This window comes from Condylura cristata, unplaced genomic scaffold (assembly GCF_000260355.1).
Source record: "Condylura cristata isolate star-nosed mole 26May11 unplaced genomic scaffold, ConCri1.0 scaffold00033, whole genome shotgun sequence".
NCBI lineage: Eukaryota > Metazoa > Chordata > Mammalia > Eulipotyphla > Talpidae > Condylura > Condylura cristata.
This window is the reverse complement of record NW_004567134.1, coordinates 13949801-13958553: the sequence shown is the minus strand read 5'-3', so window position 1 is coordinate 13958553 and position 8753 is coordinate 13949801. Positions and strand designations below refer to the sequence as shown.

At 56.3% G+C, this 8753-nt stretch overlaps 1 protein-coding gene across 1 annotated transcript in view; it reads right to left on the bottom strand.

Moving 5' to 3' along the window:
• SLC6A6 (solute carrier family 6 (neurotransmitter transporter), member 6) overlaps positions 1–8753 on the bottom strand; it is a 52011-nt gene that overhangs the window by 42586 nt on the left and 672 nt on the right. The gene's annotated exons all lie outside the window — the stretch shown is intronic.

Genomic DNA, 8753 nt, shown 5'->3' with positions numbered 1-8753 from the left:
AGCAGAACAGGCAGATCCACTGAAACACACCGCTGAGGGGGGCAGGGGGCAGCGGGAGGGTCAGGAGAGGTCTGCGTGCCATGAGGGTCACTCCCCGGGCAGAAGCAGACTCACGCTGTAGTGGGGCAGCACTGAGGCCCCTGGCTGTGACCTTGGACTCCAGCAAGTGCCCCCTTCTCAGTGACACAGGAGGGGAACTCCAGCTGGCTGCAGGGATGGGGTGTCCTTTTGCAAATTAATCAGCAAGGATTGAGTCCATCTGAGGGTCCAGACCAGTCTCCTCAGGACCAGAGGGGGTGGGTCAACCCGGAGGGCAGCAGCCAGGACACCACCAGGCTGAAGCTCTGCCCTCGGAGCCTTCTTGCCACCTTTCGGCAGGAGAGTACCCAATGGCCCTCCAGCCAACGCAGCCAGCCCAGGACCAGGGCTAGGTGACTGCCTCGCTCTCTCCGGCGCCGCGGGCCACCTACTCACCCCCTCCCGCCCCCGGTCCCTGCACTGTCTCTCGCCAGCCCTTCCGGCCTGTCCCGTCCACTGCAGCCCAGGACTGAATCCACTCTGGGGGGGGGGGGGGGGAATGCGGAAACATCTCCCTTTACTCCCTGGGGGCACGGGTACCTGAGATTTAGGCCACAACTATAAATAGCTGGGAAGTCTGTCCTTTTTAATTGGCCTGTCTATTAATTGGTCAACCAGTTCGGGCTGACACCCCCCACCCCGCCAGCAGCAGAGCAGCATCAGGGGGAGGAGGGTCCCTCGCTCTGTTCTTTGAATTCCCCAAAGGTTACCCGGGGGCCTCTGTTCCCCCAAATACCCTTTGCCTGGTTCTCCTGCATTCGCCAGCTGCCAGCAAGGACCTCAAGGAACGTCGCCACCCCTGGGGGCTCAGTGGGGCCATCTGCAGAATGGGTCAGCGCGAGTGACACGGGTACCAAGAAGGGCCTCTGTCCACCGCTAGACTTGCTCTCCGGAGAAACACAGAGCCTTTCCGTGCCAGGGCAAATCACACAGCACTGGCTACGCCCCAGCCCAGCCCACTAAGTGCTGGGAGGGACAGAAACAAACACCTGGGCTCCAGATGCGTCAAACACAGAAAACACCAAATCAACAGCTTCTCTACCCAGGGTCGTGTGTCAGACAAGTAGCTACTGGACAGAGCAGGACGGCCCGGCTGCAGCCCCTCAAGGAGGGTCAGGAGGGGCTCCCTCGTGGGGCCTGGGGCCGGCCGTGCCTGCGACCACCGGGCGCCCTTCTAGTGCGGCCTGGGAGGGGACTGGCCTGTTTCTCTTCACGAGAAGCCAGTTCTTGCAACAGCTAAACAGCAGCCACTGTGCTTCTCGGGGCGGTGCTTGCTCCACCATGGAGCAAGGATGCAGGTCCAGAAAGCTGCCTCTAAGTAATCCAAGACCGCCCCCCTGCACTGGAGTCCCTGGCTGGACCACCCTGGGCACCTCTCTCCTCCCCAAAGGCGACACCCAGGCCTGGGGTCGACAGCTCACCCCACTTTCACTGCGCCCTGGGATGGTGGTTCCCTCTGTGGTGCCCCTCATGTCTTGCCAACTTCTGTCCTGCAAAGCGCCTCTGGGAAGGTGCCCTGGTAGGCCCAGGGCATCTGAGCCCCCGGAGCCCTGGGTTTGTCTCCAGGCTGGATGGTGCTGGCCAAGCTCAGGGTGCCCCAGGCCCCGCCTGTCTGAGCCACAGGAAAAGTCCATAATTCTCTGATGAGTGAATGAAGAGAGTTTCAATTCTCAGCTTCAGCAAGTTCAAAAGTTTTCCCCAAACTTCCCCTGACATCAAGTATTTTCGCTGGGGCCTTTCCCCCATTCAGCAGCTGGAAGGGGTGTGAAAACCGGGCATTTCTCAAATGGGCTGGGAAGGCCGAAGGGGAAACCAGGCATCCCTGGCAAACCTCTCAGACCTCCCTGGTAGGCCCCTGACCACAAGGCTCCCAGGGTGCGAGGCTCCCAGGGTGGGCCTGGTCAGGTGTGTGGGAGCCTCAGAGGAGCCCCGGGAGGCTGGGCCAGAGCCTACTTAGGTTAAACTTCACTGATGTCTGGTGTCTAGACTGCTTGATGTGACTGAACTGTCCCTGAAAGGGACTTCATTGTGGGCATCAGTAACAAGACACATATTTGCATCAGACACCGTGACATACTGACAAAATGCTCTCGTCTATATTTGCCCGTTAACCCTGGAACTCCATTTTACAGGTGAGGTACCTGAGGCCCAGGTGGGACTGCCCGAGGTGCCACAACCAGGAGCCATCTGGGCAGACACTCCTTTGACAGCACTAGCACAGGGAGGATGGTTCTGAGGGCCGGAGGCCAAGCATCTCAAGGCTGTGTGGCCTTGGGTATACCGCTGTGCCTCTCTGGGCCTCAAGGAGCTTATCAGGAGAAAGGATGCATGGGAATGTAGGCAGGCAGGCTCATGGGAAGAAACAGGGGTCTCTCACCTTCCTGGACTATTCCCTTCCTCCACCCTGAAAGGCCTGGCCCTGTGGTCAGAGACACTTGAGTTTTAGTCCCTCGGCCACTTTAAAACCCACTTTGCCAGATCTGCAGGATCATTTATGTGTATCCCCTCTAGCCTTGCTCTGGGGTTCGACCTCCACTGCCAGCACTGTGGTACACAGTAGGTTCTTGATAAATGCTCACCCAGGGAGTGAATAAATGACTCATTCAGGTATGAGATCATAGCATGCACGGCAGGTTCAGAATGAATAACCTGGAAAGGGTGCCAGGGCCCCGCCGGACAGCACCCGGGGGAGGTGAGGGCAGGGTGGCGAGTTGGGCCCAGAAGCCTCGGGCCTGCCTCCTCCCCTGGGTGGCCGTGTGACATCACCCAGCACGAGCTGCGCACCCAGGGCGGCCTCCAGGCTGGGGCATGGGAGGTGCTTCGTGCACGTGGCTGCGGAAGAACGAGACCTGGCAGGTGGGCCCTCCTGCCCCCTGGACGAGACGAGACCCAAGGCAGCAATCGAACAGCCTCACGGTAGAGAGAGCCTGGCACAGGGGCACCCTATCATGGAATTTGTGAAGACGAACCTCAAGTCTGAAATCACTGTCTGCGTGGCACAACCCCTGGGCTGCAGGATAAATGAGGCCAGCTCTGGCACACCCGTGCACTGACAACCTGCCGTGAAGAGCTTCTAACTGAACTGGCGGCCTTGTGTTTTGTCTGGCCCCACCCCACCCTCCAGCACAAAATAGGAGACCCAGGAAATAGGAGGATGCCCTACCCTGACTGCCAGGCCTCGAAGCCTCCACCTGGGCACAAAAATTCAATAAGGGGGGCTCAGGGGTCACACACTCTGCCAAAGTCACGCTCCTTTCTCTCCTCCCACCCAGAGACCTCCAGTCTTCTTGCCCCTGCCCATTTCCAACTTTACAGCAGGTGTCTGAGACGTCCCCGCCCACCTACTCTCCAGGACCGGCTGTCCCAGGACAGACGTCGTAATGGACACAGCGTCCGCCCACTGGTCAGGACCCAGCCATGGGTTCCTTATCACCCGCCCCCCGCCTCGGTCTCTCTGGACCTTGGCTACTGCACAGGCCAGAGAAAGCTGAGGCGACAGGGAGATGTTCAAGGCAGGCAGGCAGGCAGGGCCCGAAGAGACGGGGGCAGCGAGACAGTGCAAGCTCACAGCACCACGCAGCCCTGAAAACACGGCAGGAGCCACAGCCCCGCCCTGTGGAGGGACCCAGGGAGGCTGAGGCCCTGGTGGACCCCGCAAATCAAAAGCTTAGGGGTGGGGAGGGAATTTGGAGGTCACCAGGAGGCATGTGCACAGCCGGTGGGGGGCGGGGTGCAGAGACAGGGCTGGGAGTGAGAGGCAGAGAAGCAGGTGTTCAAAACCCCCTTGCCTAATCCTAGGTGAGATCAGGGGACCCTGCAGCAACCAGGGAAAGGTGCCCCGAGCTGCCAGGCCAGGGTGGGGATCAGCCATTTTCTTTTTTTAAAGATTTATTTATGCATACAAGAACTGGGGTACACCAGAGGTGTGGGGCTGAGAGGACTCACCAGAGACAGAGTGGGGAGCAGAACGGGCAGACTGACTGAATACACTGCTGAGGGATCAGGAGAGGTCTGCCGCGCCCTGTGGGTCCCTCCCTGGCCGGGGACGGAACTCGGGCTGCACTGGCTGCGGACCGCTCCACTGTGCTGCGCTCTAACCCGCTGCACCACCAGGGAGGGCCTGGGGCCAGCCATTTTCTGGAATGCACATGGACACTGTGGGGTAGGTAGGGAGGCATCTCTGTTCACAGCTGACACCCCCTCAGAGAGGGACCCTCACACCAAGACAGCTGGGAAAGCACAGGCATCCCAGAAGCTTGCCTGGAAAAACCACTCCAGACCTTATTTACAGGAGGAAAACTGAAGACCCAGAGAGAATGTATGTCACTTGTCCAAGGTGTCCCAACAGGCTAGGCTGGTGAGGAAGTGGGGAGATGAAGGTGTGAAGGGGGATCCCACCCTCTGGGGTGCCCAGGGGAGCCAGCCCTTCTAAACCCAGAGGCCGCAGCCGCAGGAATCCAGGGACTCCTGCTTTGGGGAGCCTGGGTTCCTGGAGTATCTGCTGGCAAAGAACAGACTAACAGATGGGAATGCCTTCTGGAACCCTCCCTCAGGTTTCACCTAGTGGGCAGCTCTGTCCATTTCTGGAAAAGTCCTGTCATATTGTGAATTACAACAAGAAACAGATATTCGGCCTTTGTTCCATTTCTGGCAAGAGTTCCTAAAACTCTTGGAATTTCCTAAGTCAGAAGAACAATGAAGGTTTTTATCATGTTAAGAGTGACCACTAGAACTCACTGGACGGGCTGGCTGGCGGCCTGGAGAGACAACCTTGCACTTGGAGGGCTGGAAGCTTCAATCCCACCCCAGAGCGCCAGGGAGGGAACTGGCTGGAGGTTGAGCTCAATCACCAATGGACATGGATTTCGTCTATGAGGGAACCTCCCAAAAATCCCACAAAGAAGGGGTGCGGATAGCTTCTAGGCTGGTGGATGGGGGAGGCTGGGGGGGAGAGGTGGCAGCCCTGCGGGCGTGGAAGCTCTGCATCCCGCCCCCCGCTCCCTGCCCCCGGGTGTCTGAGTTCTCCCGGTGTAATCGAGCAGGTGATCTGGCTAGTGAAATGTTCCCAAGCCCTAGAAGCTGCTCTCGCGGGTGGACTGGCTTCGACAGACGTGTCCTTGAGAAGCCCAGGTGGCAGCTGGCCGGACCTGCGATGGGCATCTGAGTGGGATGGGAGGGGCGGGCCTCAGGGTGGGCCGGGAGGCATCACCAGGTCCTCCAGGCTGACACTCCCAGCTGGGGCTGGGGAACTGGTGGGGGTGTGCGGAACACCCTCAACTCAGAACTCCCCTTCACTCCTGTTGGAGTGCGAGTCAAGAGCCTGGCAGATACACCCACAGGTGAAGCTACAACAGGGGGCTCCCTCCTCAACCTGGTGGCCAGGCTCGTGTCCCTGCTGCTAGGTGAAGACTAAGCAAAAGGCGAAGGTGTGAGCTAAGCCCCAGCTCCAGGCCTGACCCAAGGCCAAGCGCCAGGCTGTTCTCACCTGTTACCTGGGGAGAATAACGACTACATTAGAAGGTAATACAGGTATTTTCCCTGGGATAGAAGTGTGAGAAATGGCACAGCAGCACTAGGAACAGCCATATAACCACCATTTTGTTGTGTGATTGCTATGCCCAGTCACTGCACTGAAATTTCAATGTTTGTTTTTCTTCCCTTTGCCCCCACACATCAGCCAGAAGGGAAACTATCATTTGACATCAAAGTCCACTCTGACAGAAGATGCTGGGGGCCCAGAGACGCCTTAGGCCACACAGCACAGGAAAGATCTAAAGACATTCACACCCAGACGGGAGACCAGAGCTCAGGTCTCAACCACAAATCTCCTCTACTGGGTGTATTTTTCAAACTGAGTCGGGCCCAGTATTCAGTCATTTATTTACTGGAGTTTGATGTATTTCACCAAATCAGGAAAGCTGACTGACCGGGAAATGCTTCACAGGATTGCACCATTTTAAACTTCATCTTAAAGTCCTGGGTTCCCCCCAGGAAGGTACCCACACTCACTCTTAATACCCAAAGTCAATGAGGGCAATTCTGGAGGACTCCTGAATTGCCGACCAGTGCTGGCATCTGCACAACATACACCCTTCCCCCCTTGGAGCCAGCAATTCCAATCTCTTGACCCAAAGGGGAGGGTGCCCCGAGGGGCGGGGCTCAGAGTTCACAGGACAGAGTCTAGAGATGGGTCACACAGCACCATGAGTACACTGAACACTATTCAGCTTAGACTTAAAAATGGTTAAGATGGTCAAGTTTATGTTATGTGTGTTTTACCACAATTAAAAATAGAATGAAAAAAAAAAGTTCATAGCAGAGTGGTTTACAAGAAAGAGAAACTGCAAATAGCCCATCTCCCATCACTAGCATTAATTAAATAAACGCTGTATTACCCAAACAAATCAAAACAAACCAGAGCAGGGGTCAACTGACTGCAGCCCCTGGGCCCAATCCAGCTCATTTTACTAAATAAAGTTTTATTGGCACACAGCCACATCCATCGTTTGCATATAGTCAATATCTGGCTGCAATAGCAGAGGGGACCACATGATCTTACCCCAAATACATCCTCTTTCCAGCCCTCTAAGAAAAGTGTGTTGACCCCTGATTTAGAAGGTGAAAGAAGCAGAAAAATCTCAGAAATCAGGGGGAGGAGGGCCTCCCTGGGCAGCACTATGAGGCTATCAGCAGCCACTGCAGCCTGAGTTCCATCCCTGGCCAGGGAGCCGACCCTCCCTGCTGCTCCCCTCGGCAGTGTATGTTAGTCAATCCACCTGTTCTGCTCCCCACTCTGTCCCTGGTGAATCTCTCACCCCCTGCACCTCTGATTCTTGTATGCATAAACAAACGAGAAAAAATCTTTAATAATTAAAAAAAATCTGCTAAACATTACTCTCTCCAAATCCTGCTGCCTGCTATGTCAGGGGACAGAGCAGAGACCTAGAAGGCTTCTTGGAAGAGGTGTCAGGGAGGGGTGAGGACAAGAGCAAACCTGCTTCTCAGCCTCAGCTGCCTCTCAGTGAAATGAGCCCCCACCCAAGAAAAGACAGACCAGCAAGCCTCAGGTGAGATGGCCAGTGGCCAGCCTGTCGTTTATGGCCTATAAAGCCATCAACCCAGGTGGGAGCCAGGGCCCCTTGCACAAGACTCTTTATCTAGGAGAACTCACATTCCAGCTTTAGAGCAGCTGCCATGAGCTACTCATTAACCAGCCCAGGGCGGGGCTGGACAGGGAGCGAGCACCAAGGCTGGGCGGATGGCGGGCGCGGGGGGGTGGTGTGCCACCAGCGGGGAGTGACCTTGAGGGGAGTCAATTCACCTCTGAGCCTTGGTGTCTCTGTCTGTGCAATGGAGACACACTGTCAGTGTCCCTCCTCCCAGAGCTACCGTGAGATGGCAGGAAGCGCGAGGTGCCCGATGCATCCTAAGCAGGTATGCAAAAATGTCACTTTGACAAAGACAGGCGCACCCACCTCTGTTGTAGGGTCAAATGCCAGTGCCACATCGAGCTCACTACTGATGAGGTCAATAAACATGCGAGATTACCCTTGTTGACACTGATGAGTGGGACACTGACGTGGAGCGGACGCTCCATGCCCGCCCACCTGGCAGCTGCTCGGGGAGGTGTCCTGAGCCAACAGGGACGCACCCGGCTTCCTGCCGGCACATACGGGGTCCGTGGCTATTCCTGACTGGGGTCGGGCTAGGGGACGATGACAGGGATGGAACTGAGTCCAATGTACCGGCGGCGAGCCCAGCAGGGCTCTTTAGCACTTGTCCTGCAGTCCTGACTACCTGGGTGAACGCAAGTCAACCGAACCCCAATCCTGGACCGCAGAAGCTTGTCCAGGGCCACCTTTCTCTTGAGAAATCTCTGCTCAGGCAGCCGGGTATTTCAAGGAGCTGAACCTGCAGGTGGGTCATCCAACCGGCGTACGGGATGACGGCGATTTTCCTGGTGCTGTCGTGTGACTGACACACACACTGGGACAGCTTCAGAGGTGCACACCACGACCCAGCCCTCAGTCTACGAGGGAACAGCCGAGAACCGAGCCTGGCAGCTGCGAGGCCATGCGCATCGTTGTGAAACTCGGTTTCAGTTTTGTGTGTGTGCCTGTGTGTTTGTGAGTGCGCGTGTATGTCTCACGGAAGGTCACAGCAGTTTTACATAACCCCTGCCATACGCTGTTTTCATCAAAATGAATGAAGACACCCACAGAAAAGTGACCACCTTTGAAAACACTTGTTACCCTGAACTGGGGGGAAAAGCTTCTGTAAATAGAGATTTCGGGAACATGCCATTAGGTCTGTAGATTAGATAACAGAACTGTGTCAATGTTAAATGTCCTGGGGTTGATAACTGTGTGGCTTGTTTCAGAGAGTGAATGGCCTTGCTCTTGCGAAATACACGCTGAAGGATTAGGGCTAAAGGGGCACCGTGCCTGCAACCGACTCCCTAATGACTCAGCAAAACAAGGAGACGGTGTGACTGTTCTTACAGCGGGAAAGAGATGAAGCCGCCACAGCAAACCTGGTCACTGACTTCAGTGAAGGGCACACGGGAGGTCAGGGTAATATATATATATATGGGCCCTCCCTGGTGGTGCAGCGGGTTAAAGCACAGCACTGAGAAGCTAAAGCCACTTCCACATGAGTTCGATTCCCGCCTGCCC